Source organism: Carassius auratus, chromosome 35 (assembly GCF_003368295.1).
Source record: "Carassius auratus strain Wakin chromosome 35, ASM336829v1, whole genome shotgun sequence".
NCBI lineage: Eukaryota > Metazoa > Chordata > Actinopteri > Cypriniformes > Cyprinidae > Carassius > Carassius auratus.
Window position 1 is genome coordinate 14,591,906 of NC_039277.1, and position 13,047 is coordinate 14,604,952.

A 13,047-nucleotide genomic window follows, 5' to 3' on the forward strand; every position below is an offset into this window, starting at 1 on the left:
TATTTTCCTTTTTCCTTAAAATTACATTGACTTAATTTGATTTAAAAATCACCTGCTGAAGCACACTGAAAAAAGGGTTTCATTCATCCAATTAAAATATTTTTGGGTAATGATTCACAATTTTATTTTTTAACTTGAGAATAGTTCTTTATTTTTCATTGGCTCAAGTAAAAAAAAATATACAGATGTGAATCATTACCCTATTTTATTTATTTTTTTAATTGGATGAATGAACCACTTTGCATCTGTGCTTTATTCGCACCAACATTATTTGATTTTAACATTTTGGAATAATATTTATATAGCATACTTTTATTTAGTCTCATTGGTAAAGACCTTGTTTTAAATTTAAAACCAAATTTTAAAACTAAAATACTATATGCTGATTAAGAAACCTCTTATTGAATGTGTGTTGATTGTGTTGTTTGGACTGTAGAACTATGCAGTTATTGCCTTTAATTTCACATGGTTACAGTTAATCTTTTAATTTAAGGCCAGTTCTATGTAGTTTCAACCCAATCCAAAAACAAAAGCTAAATGCTGATGTCTGTAGCATCTATGTTTGTATTGAATGTAGGCTACTTACTGTGCAGTTATTGCCATTAATTTCAGATGGTTACAGTTATTGTTTTCAATAGCCAAAAGCCACTTTGGCCTATTAAATACCAAATAAACATCTTGTTTATGCATACTTTCCTTTCTTGTTTGTTGCTTAAAAAAAATAATATAATAATAATAATAATAATCGGAAATCTGTATCGGAATCGGCCAGTTTGCTTGTAAAAATAAATAAATATCGGTATCGTCTATGAAAAATCATGATCAGTGCATCCCTACTAAACACACAGTAAACATGAGATTAACTCGGAGCACACAATAGATGCTGCAGATGTGTATAGAAACTGATTTATCCTTAAAGGAATGGTTCACTTCCAGAATGAAAAAGTAAACATGCGATTAACTCTGAGCACACAATACATGCTGCAGATGTGTAGAGAAACTGATTTATCTGTAAAGGAATCGTTCACTTCCAGAATGAAAAGTTTTTGACAAACTAACAATTGAACTTGTTTTCTACATGGAGATATTTGTATGAACTGCTGCTATAACAGTTTTGCACTATTGGAAATAAAAACAACAACCAAAGTGCTCATGATAATAGAATGGCATCAAGACACAGGATGTACTGTAACATCACTTGCTTTGGGTTTTCCTTTTTAAGATAATTCCTCGATTTCTTACAAAATCCTGTATGTTCTGTGCACTGCATCTCACCAAAACAGGATCCTCAGCAGTTTTACACTGCTGGTTTTCAGTCATTGTGGCCAGTTTTCCTTTAGCTCTGTGGTCCTTAAAATGTTTGATTACAGCTGTAACTTCAGTGTTTGACCAGGACACTTTCTGCCCTCTCCGTGTGTTTTCAGTTTCTGCCTCACTCTCACTCTCTGTACAGAAGAATACACACTTTAGTGAGTTGTAACTCTACGAGAGCTCATGTACTTACATTGATGGTGCTATTGCAATTTAAACCTCTGGTACCTTCAGGAACTTCAGTGGTGCTCTCAATGGGCATCTTCTGAACACCTGCAGACAAACAGTCATATAATGATCAGGAAACTCAGAAGTAACTCAAACAGAAAAGACATATATATACAGTATATATATTCTTATGGAATTGGCCTGTTAAACGTTTATTTTTGAAACAGTCATTTATCAGTTTTTTGCCTAAACACTAAGTATCAACATATTGGTATAGCCAGATAATACACCAATACAAAACTGATGCATCCCTAATTTGAGTAATATTCTGTTAGTAATGCTGGATTAATACAATATAAGGTAACACTTTAGAATAGGGAACAATTATGAACTATTAACTACAACTTTTCCCTCAATAAATTCCTAATTTGCTGCTTATTATTAGTAAATAAGGCAGTTGTTACATTAATGTATTGGGTAAGATTAGGAATGTAGAATAAGGTCATTTAAAATAAGGCATTAATAAGTGCTTAATTACTACTAATAATAATAATATGCACGCTAATAAGACAATACAGTGGTGTGAAAAAGTGTTGGTTCCTTATTTTTTTGCATGTTTATCACACTTTAATGTTTTGGATCATCAAACAAATTTAAACATTAGTCAAGGAAAACCAGTGAACACAACATGCAGTTTTTAAATGAAGGTTTTTATTATTAAGAGAAAACAAAAGTCAAAACTACATGGCCCTGTGTGAAGAAGTGTTTGCCCCTAAACCTAATAATTGGTTGGGCCACCCTTAGCGGCAACAACTGCAATCAAGTGTTTGTGATAACTTTCAATGAGTCTGTTACAGCGCTGTGGAGGAATTTTGGTCGACTCATCTAAGCAGAATTGTAATTCAGCCACACTGGAGGGTTTTCAAGCATGAACAGACTTTTTAAGGTCATGTCACAGCATCTCAGTAGGATTCAGGTCTGGACTTTGACTAGGCCACTCCAAAGTCTTCATTTTGTTTTTCTTCAGCCATTCAGAGGTGGACTTGCTGGTGGGTTTTGCATCATTGTCCTGCTGCAGAACCCAAGTTTGCTTCAGCTTAAAGTCACGAACAGATGGCCGGACATTCTCCTTCAGGATTTTTTGGTAAACAGCAGAATTCCATTTATCACAGCAAGTCTTCTAGGTCCAGAAGCAGACCATCACACTACCACCACCATATTGTACTGTTGGCATGATGTTCTTTTTCTGAAATGCGGTGTTACTTTTACGCCAGACATTACGGGACACACAACTTTTGTCTCGTCAGTCCACAGAGTATTTTCCCAAAAGTCTTGGGGATCATCAATATTTTTTCTGGCAAAACTGAGACGAGACTTTAGTCTTTGTCTTGGAAATCTGCCATGCAGACCATTTTTGCCCAGTCTCTTTCTTATGGTGGAGTCATGAACACTGACCTTAACTGAGGCAAGTGAGGCCTGCAGTTCTCTGAATGTTGTTGTGGGGTCTTTTGTGACCTCTTGGATGAGTCGTCACTGTGCTCTTGGGGTAATTTTGGTCAGCCAGCCACTCCTGGGAAGGTTCTCCAGTGCTGTTCCACAAATTTAGCACAGTGGCTAGATGAACAAATAACCAGACGCCACCTGATTCTAATATTCCATCATTTAATAGTAATGACTTTATGAATTTCTTCACTAATAAAATAAATAACATCAGAAATACAATAACAAATGTCAATTTTACAGCGTCTAACACTTCAGTTTCATCCATCGCACCCAAATATAAACTGCAGTGCTTTACAACTATAGGACAGGAAGAGCTAAATAAACTTGTCACTGTATCTAAACAAACAACATGTTTATTAGATCCTGTACCCAGTAAATTACTGAAAGAGTAGGCGAAAAAACGCTTCTCAATATTATTAACTCATCGTTATCTTTAGGTCACATCCCAAAACAATTTAAGATGGTGGTTATTAAGCCTCTTATTAAGAAACCACAACTAGATCCTAGTGAACTGGCAAATTATTTCAAAATCTATTTATTTAAACTATTTCAAATCTTCCATTTATGTCTAAAATTTTAGAAAAAGTTTTGTCTGCTCAATTGAGCTCCTTCCTGCAAAAAAAAAAGATCTGTATGAAGAATTTCAGTCAGGTTTCAGGCCCCACCATAGCACAGAAACTGCACTTGTTAAAATTACAAATGACCTGCTTCTTGCGTCAGCTCAAGGCTGCATCTCATTGCTAGTTTTACTTGATCTTAGTGCTGCGTTCAACACCATAGATCATGACATCCTCATAGATAGATTACAAACCTATACAGGTATTGAAGGGCAGGCTCTAAGATAGTTTAGATCCTACCTGTCCGATCGCTACCATTTTGTTTATTTAAATGGGGTGTTTATCATCTCATTTATCATCAGTAAAATATGGAGTGCCACAAGGATCCGTCCTAGGTCACCTTCTATTTCCAATATACATGTTGCCCCTTGGTAATATTATTAGAAAATATGGGATTAGTTTCCACTGTTATGCTGATGATACTCAGACCAGATGAAACTTCTCAATTATCTAAGCTAACAGAGTGTGTTAAAAATGTAAAAGATTGGATGACCAATAATTTTCTCCTATTAAATTCGGATAAGACAGAGATATTAATTATTGGACCAAAAAAAACAGTACATAGAATCTAGTAGATTACAATCTGCAACTAGACGGATGTACTGTTACTACTTCTACAGTCAAAAATCTGGGTGTTATATTAGACAGCAATTTGTCTTTTGAAAATCATATTTCCAATGTTACAAAAACTGCATTCTTCCATCTTAGAAACATTGCCAAGCTACGAAACATGTTATCTGTTTCTGATGCAGAAAAGCTAGTTCATGCATTCATGACCTCTAGACTGGACTATTGTAATGCACTTCTAGGTGGTTGTCCTGCTTCGTCAATAAACAAGCTACAGGTCGTCCAAAATGCAGTGGCTAGAGTCCTTACCAGGTCAAGAAGATATGATCATATTACCACAATTTTACAGTCTCTGCACTGGCTACCTATTAAGTTCCATATCAGTTACAAATTATCATTACTTACCTATAAGGCCCTAAATGGTTTAGCTCCTGCGTACCTAACAAGCCTTCACACTACAATCCATCACGCTCCCTAAGGTCACAAAACACTGGACTTTTGGTAGTTCCTAGGATAGCAAAAACCACTAAGACTTCTTCACACAGGGCCATGTAGTTTTGGATTTTGTTTTCCCTTAATAATAAAAACCTTCATTTAAAGACAGCATGTTGTGTTTACTTTTATGTTAGTTACCTTTGACTAATATTTAAATTTGTTTGATGATCTGAAACATTAAAGTGTGACAAACATGCAAAAAAATTAATCCGGAAGGGATTCAACACTTTTTCACACCACTGTAGTTTAGAGACCCTAAAATAAAGCGTTACCCAATAATATTTTTAACTTTTATTATTTTTAAAAAACACTTAGCTGACACATACCAGCATTACTGGAGTCTCCCGCAGCTCCAGCAAGAGCCTCATCATCAGAATCACTTTCTTCAGGATCAGCGTCATCAGAATCTGTCATGTTGATCTCATCTTCAATGAAAAATAAAACTCAGAACATGAAAAACATCTGCATTCAGAAGTCAAACACAATCACACACCATTTATAAACCATTCCTAAAGACACTACATTCTACAGTGAACACAAGACATATTTCAGAGAAGAGTTGCCTTAAACATTCCTGTGAGTTAAAAAGACCCGCTGTGCTACGCATGCTAGGATGGACGTACCTTCAATCTCAATGTTCTCCTAAAACATACATGTGATACTTTAAGAGCTACACTGTCTTTCAATAATAACTTAATGTATTTTAATGACAGGGAAGTTGTGGTCATTTAGTTAATAAGATCATTTAAAATCATAAAAGAACATTTACGTTACAGACCTTAAAAGGTACTGGTCAATATATTACTACAAATCTGTATTTAGAGCAGGGGTGTCCAGACTCTGTCCTGGAGGGCCGGTGTCCTGCAGAGTTTAGCTCCAACCCCAGACACACCTGAAGCAGGTAATACTAGAAACCTCCAGGCAGGTGTGTGTAGACAAGCTGGAGCTAAACTCTGCGGGACACTAGCCCTCCAGGACCAAGTCTGGACACTCCTGATTCAGACATCGACTAATATTACTGAAATTGAAAACACGTCATTAAATTACATACATTTGGTAACAGCTAAGTATATCACAGCCCATGAAGACATCAGACTTCAGAGCATTCACTGTTGCACTGAAATAACAGTTCATCTGAAACATGTGAATACCTCCTTAACTCCTTCAGCGGGGACAAAAAAGCTCTGCTCCTCATTCAACACATGCTCTTTGACAGGTGACATCTGAAAACAATGAAAAAAGCAAGGCTCATGTAGAGACGATTTCTTACAACATCAATCTAACATTTCATAAAATATGCAATGCACATTTTATTACCTACTCAACACAGTCCTGATCATCCAATAGTAACCGGTCCTTCTTCAGAGTCACCTGAAATTAAGGAAACAGAAATAAAAAAAATAAACATTCTACTGCAGACAAAGGATTCAGGGACTGTACAAATTGATAATGCACATATACTGGAGTCCATAAACACTGACTGATCACTGACACATGAAATAAAAAAATCAAATTTAAATTAAAATCAATCAATCAATCAGTCGCAGAACCTTCTCTACGTCTGTGTCTTCTGACTGGGACAGAGTATTGACTTCAAGAGTGGACGGTTCAACCACAATATAGAAAAGAACATCAAATTAGATATCTGTGACAATAAATGAGTGCATAAAATACTGATTTAAAACATTAAATTAATTTATAATCTTGCTTCTATCAATGTAATTTACAAGATTACAATATTTCAAACCAATATTTAAATTTTCAAGTGTTACCCAAGTTAATGTTCATGACTTTGTAAGTATTACATTACATGCATGTATACTGAAGTATGTCAGGTTGTGTGTATGTGTTTACACCTGTGTTACGAGGACCCTGTTCTATGAGGGCCATCATAAGAACATGGTCTTGACTTGACTGAAGAGTCTCAGTGTGTTATTAGTTTGAAAAAAGTCTGGTCTATTTGTAACCTTGTTATTACCGGGACATTGGTAACTAGACAAATGTGGACAGCTTATTTCAAGCATTTCTGTGTATGAGAAAAACTGGTGATTTGAGACACAGTGTCTGTGTTAGTTATACAGCATGAAACCAAGACTCACTTTTAACATCCACAATAATGCAGCAAACAATGTCTCTTAGAAACACATGTGGACAACGTAATCTGTTCTACTCTTTTAAGGACTACCACAATTATTTCAAGAACTTCTTGGATACCTTTATAGCTGCTGTGCCCTGTTCAGAGTTCTTTAGGTTCTTTAGACACTGATTCTACTCAGTTATCATTTGAAAATACTGAAAGTTTTGAATAAATAATATGCAATCTTGGAGAATGTTATTTAAATAAAAAAGCCAAAATAATAATAATAATAATAATAATGATGATGATGATGATGATGATGACACAAATATGATAAAACTGCAGAATACAGTAGTATAATGCCTGACAGTAAATTTCAAACAAGGGGAACGACTTTTTACCAACTTATATTACAATATACTTAATCTAAAGGTAACAATTAGACATTTTGAATATCACATGGCCACAATGAGATGTGAATGATCCATATTTAGCCTAATATTTCACATTCACACAGCCCAATGTCATGGTGATAACTAGGGTCTTCAAATACAAGGCTTTTGTCAAACAAACGCCACACTGAAGGTGTTTCTCAATGTCAAGGATACTTCCTTAGCAGGACTGGTCCTTCCAAGTCACTTCCTTCAGAGGCTAGGTGAGGCTCCTCTTTAGCATTCGGAGAACACGTAAATGGAACAGGCTAGCAAATGCACGTCATTGCGTCAGTGAAAAGGTCAGTTTGAAGAACGCTGTGGTATAATGGTATAATATTAACGTTAAATTACTTTGGACAACTTAACTAGTTATTTATAAAAGAAATGCCGGTGACGCAACCAAGCTAACAATTGTTAAATGACAGGTCCGGTTCAGTTAGCCATCAATAACGTAATTTGTATTTGTATAAATTACAATCTTAATATGGTAGTAATTTGTACTGGCAAACTTTACTTATATATTTACTACAGTTATAACAAATGTTTGGTAACGTAAATAAAAACCGTTAACACTCCGACTCTAGGATTGTGGGTGATTTGAGAGCGCGAAGGCTACACATATGCATCCTTTCCTGTGTATGGGATATTTTTCGAACGAAGGACTCAGTCCTTGGTTGAAATTCCGAGGATCCTCGACATTGGAACAGTCCTTCGACGGATGTCGATGACGTAGCATCCTCGAAATTCTGGCTTCCGAGGATCCTTCCTTGACATTGAGAAACGCCTTGAGATTCTCATATGTTCTTATGATGGTCCTCATAAAACAGGGTCCTCGTAACACGGGTGTAAACACACACACAAGACCATGTTCTCATGATGGTCCTCATAAAACAGGGTCCTCGTAACACGGGTGTAAACACACACACAAGACCATGTTCTTATGATGGTCCTCATAAAACAGGGTCCTCGTAACACAGGTGTAAACACACACACAAGACCATGTTCTTATGATGGTCCTCATAAAACAGGGTCCTCGTAACACAGGTGTAAACATAGTCTTGATGTCACATTGTGTGTATGTTTACACCTGTGTTACGAGGACCCTGTTTTATGAGGACCATCATAAGAACATAGTCTTGATGTCACATTGTGTGTATGTTCTTATGATGGTCCTCATAAAACAGGGTCCTCGTAACACAGGTGTAAACATAGTCTTGATGTCACATTGTGTGTATGTTTACACCTGTGTTACGAGGACCCTGTTTTATGAGGACCATCATAAGAACATAGTCTTGATGTCACATTGTGTGTATGTTCTTATGATGGTCCTCATAAAACAGGGTCCTCGTAACACAGGTGTAAACACACACTCAAGACTATGTTCTTATGATGGTCCTCATAAAACAGGGTCCTCGTAACACGGGTGTAAACGAGACACTTTAAAACAACAGAGAGGTGAAACCATCACGAGAACCACACGTCATCAACCAGAGACAGATTTAGTACACGAGACATTTTAAAGGCATAGGAAGAAAATCCTGTCATCATTTACAAACCATCAAATGGTTAGTAATGTCTTATTTTGCCCAACAAAAGATATACAGGACTGAGACAACTTAATGGTGACTATATGATGACAAAATAAATCAACTCACCTTTAAGATCAGTGATGAACCTGCCCTTGAGCCCATTCTGGTCTTTCTGTTGAAGTGAACACTGTATGGCCTCAGCTTTCTCCTTCGCCTCGCACCTTCAGCCATCCTCTGTGTCTGCTTTAATAACAATAAGAACTGTTGGCCTCCATCTGACAATATTACGTTTGTTTGTTTTCAACTTAATATGCAAACGAATAATGACAGTTCTACTGAACAGAATATATGTGTAATATGATGTATTCTGTATATCTGTATTCTACAAAGCACTATACAAATAAAGGTGATTTTACTTATTATATACAGTAAGTATTGGGAAGTGAAAAGAGCACATCTCTGTGTTTATTAATTAAACCAAGCTGAACAGTAATAATATTAAACATAACTGCCCCTCCCCTTCACAGACTGTAGCCATGACAACAGATTATTATGATGGCTAGACTGTTCTATTACATTTACAGTTATACTGTGAACGAAAAGAAGTTAAACTGACAAGCATTGTTGATTCTTGTTTGATGTTACTCTTAATAGAGGACACTTAGTGTAAACACGCTAGCGCCATTAGCATCACGCGCTAGCTGCTTTCTAAAGAGCACTGAAGACACTCACGAACAAGCCAAACTGAGCCACAAACTCTCAGAGAAACGATTTAACAGCAGTATTACTCACCTTTCATATAATAGTTGTCTCCAACAGCTTCACACCGCAGATGTCTTCACTTCAGGTGCACAGATTGCGTCCGGTCCAAACAGGAAGTTACAAACCGACACCCTTGCCTCGCTGATTAGAGCACGAGTATACGGGATTTATAATAATAATAATAACAATAATAATAATAATAATAATATATTTAAATAACCATCTATGAAACGTTACATTAATAGCGTTACATCAATATACTGATATTAAACTGAGTAATTACAGCTTTGAAGTCACATTCATACTTTATATGATGATATTTAAGGAATATGTTTAATTGCACGATCATTATGCATTTATATAATCATATACAATCGATAAATTATAGCAAAAAATTGTTTAAATAATTACCAAACTGCATTAACTTACTTGTACGGAGCTATTAGCGGCAGAATGTAGCCCCGCCCACCGCCGCCATTTTGTTTTCGCGATTTCCCGCCCTCCGGTGCCGATCTAGCCAATCAGCGGCCTCCAAACTTACACAAGTGTAAAATATGCAAATTTGAGAGGGAGCTTCTGGGACATAGAGAAAGGCATATACACTGTCGGAATTATAAGGACATGGGCCCTGTCCTCATAAACCCAAATGTCCCTGTAATGCTGGTGCGTATTCAGGTCAAAAGTCCTTGTAAACCACAAAAACCAACACACACACACAGTACTGTGCAAAAGTCTAAGGCCACTAGTATTTTCACCAACAAAAAAAAATGTTTTTTAAGTCAGTTATTTCTATATTTCGCTGTAGTGTCAGTAGTAAATATCAGTTTACTACTCCTCTTCATACTCACACTCCTCGGGCATGTATTTGTATCTGCTAGAGAGCCCTTGAAGTTGTTACTTTCTCTGTTACTTTCCAGCACACTTGGAGAAACAAACTTTGTTCCAACATCTCCCATGACTGAGAAGGTAAGTACTCGCTCCTGTTTGTTTATTCACCGTGAGATGTTGTGAGAATTTTGAGTCTGGTTTCTTTACAAGGAATGATTTTCTCACTCATACTTTATCTCCTGGCCGAAAGGAAGGAATTTTGGCACTGTTTGGCATCCTTGTAAACCTTGCTTTTCTATTAATTGGCATTGACATACTGCCTAATGGCAGAATCCAGTGTGGTCTAGGAGTGTGGAATAGGAAGAATGTGCAGTTTTATGTGCATTTGTCTCCCTCTCATCAATTCAAAATGAGTTTTGTTAGTAGTTGCATGTGGTGTCACTCTGTAGACGTTTAAGAATGCAGTTACTTCTTGTTTCCAAGGCTTGTGCAACTGGGCAGCAGTTTAGAATCAATTCTTGAGGACTCTATTAAAACGTTCAACAGCACCATTTGCTTGAGCATGATACACACTAGTGCGGATGTGTGTAATTCCATTGTCCTTCATGAAATCCTGGAATGTTAATGAGCAGAACTGACTGCCATTGTCAGTAACTATGTATGCAGATTTACCTTCGCGAGTGAACACTGAAGTTAGAATATCACTAATGTAGCTGTGGTGACAGATGGAGTGAAAGCCACCCCAGGCCATTTACTGTAGTAGTCTAGTAGCGTAATGGTATAACAATAATCATGTGTAGCAATTTTGAATGGTCCTACTACATCAACAGCTACTTTTTGAAAAGGCCCTTACAGCAATTCCCCTGGCTACATCGGGGCTGCATGTGTGCGTGCTGACTTATCATTAATTTTACAAGCAGTACATGTTTTTATGAGGCCACTGACCATCGCGTCCATGTGCACCAATACAGCTCGCATAGTCATTGTTTCATTTGCATGATATCCTGGTGTCCTTCATGTGCAAGATGCATGAGTGTAGTGCGAAGTGATACTGGTACCAGAACACAAGAACCAAGTAGGAGGACTGGAGCCTCAGCAGAAAGTTCATGTCGTAAGTGATAGTAAGGACACAGCTCCACAGGAGCGTCTGTTTGTTTCTTTGGCCACCAACTTTGCATTGTGGTTTTTAGGCGAGCAAGTTAAGGGCAGCAATCACTTTGTTCTTCCAAAAGTGAGAGAGGTATGGGGCCTTTCACAGTGTCTATTTCACCAAGCAATGCAGGTTCAGCATTTTGCTCATAATCTTGTGATTCTACTGGCATTCTAGACAAGCAGTCAGCTATACAGTTTTTGTGTCCAGCCCTACGCAGAGTTAATAATGCTTAATGATCCATTCTGAGAGTGAATCTTCTCCCCTGGAGGCATGTTATTCAACGTTCCTCAGCGAAAATACATAGTGAGTAGTGTTTTCATCTTTAGAAAACAGTCCTCCGCCTCAGGTGGGCAGTTCATGCTTGTTTATGAAGCCGTTTTTAGCAGGCGCCGTAAAGGATCAACAACAGTTGCATACTAGGGCACAAACCTTCAGCTGAAATAGTGTGACTCAAGTATTACACACTCTGCTGGGCGAATGTACTTTTGTTGAGGTTCAATTTCAGGTTTGCATTCTTGAGGCGCTGTAAGACAGCCTTCAGACATCGATCATGTTTCTCGTTGGTTTCGCCATAACATATCATATAATCAAGATAGCATTAGCAACCTGGCAGATTTCCTAAGAGTGTTTGCATATTTTTTTTAAATGCAGCGGGTACCGAAGCAAGACAATAGGTGACCCATGTAAATAGGTACAGTCCCTTTGCAACATTGAAACACAGCCATGGTTTCTGCATTCCACAGCTAGAGGCAACTGATGATAAACACTCTATAAGTTGATCTGCAAAAATAGTGTAGCACCCTTCAACTCCGCAAACAGCTCTTGCATTTCACGAGTTCACGCTCATATATATTTAGCTGAGGCATGGAATGCGTATTTGGCGTGCTGTCCGGGGAAGGGCTCTGAGCTCGGGAATGGCCCGAACCTAAAGTACCCCCCTTACCCGTCTATTTATAAAGTGAACTTGAAGTGAGGAGATGGGGTGGAGGAGGGATGCTTATAAAACGTCAATGGATAGAGGTAAGTCAGCGATATTTATACTAATGTGTTGATTACTTGATTGTGGTCCACCTGTGTTGATAAGGCTATGTATCTGACGCGCTCCTCCCGAATCGTGTTATTAAAACATCATATGTGGTAGTGGGTGTAAATCCACAATAATACTTTTATTTGGCTCGTGTAAATCCACACACATACGGATTGTTGTTTCTTTTTCATCACCACTAATGGTGAAACCCAGGGGCGCACATCTATGATCTCCATGATTCCAGTTTTTAGGACCTGTTGTATCTCATTTAACACATCCTGACACATCCTTCCACAGTGGAAGCTGGCAGACTTTTTGCTGAACAGGTTTAATGGTGTTTTCCACTTGCACCTTATGTATGATTCCTTTTACACACTTGCCTTGCACATTTAAATGTTCGTCCGCAAAATCGAGCACCCTAGTTGTCACTTGAATTGCATGCATTGAAGTACTGTGCATATCAGTGATTTTCAGATGCTATATAAAAGTTCAGTTCAAATTTGTCCGGCAGATGGAGCCTCAGGAGTGCGCCAGCTGATTTTCCCCGTCTGCGTGTCCTCTTGAAGCGTGTGATCA

At 37.6% G+C, this 13,047-nt stretch overlaps 1 long non-coding RNA gene across 2 annotated transcripts; it reads right to left on the reverse strand.

Annotated features, from left to right (window-relative positions):
• Positions 1 to 712: 712 nt before the first annotated feature.
• Positions 713 to 10,021, reverse strand: LOC113054531 (uncharacterized). Of its 2 annotated transcripts, none has more exons than XR_003277398.1 (8): positions 9,893 to 10,021; positions 9,494 to 9,604; positions 8,828 to 8,941; positions 5,979 to 6,032; positions 5,813 to 5,884; positions 4,988 to 5,086; positions 1,540 to 1,584; positions 713 to 1,445 (listed from the first exon to the last, which is right to left on the reverse strand). It is a non-coding gene; the product is annotated as an uncharacterized LOC113054531 (long non-coding RNA). The 2 variants fall into 2 exon arrangements; XR_003277397.1 differs by having other exon boundaries at positions 8,828 to 8,944.
• Positions 10,022 to 13,047: the final 3,026 nt, after the last annotated feature.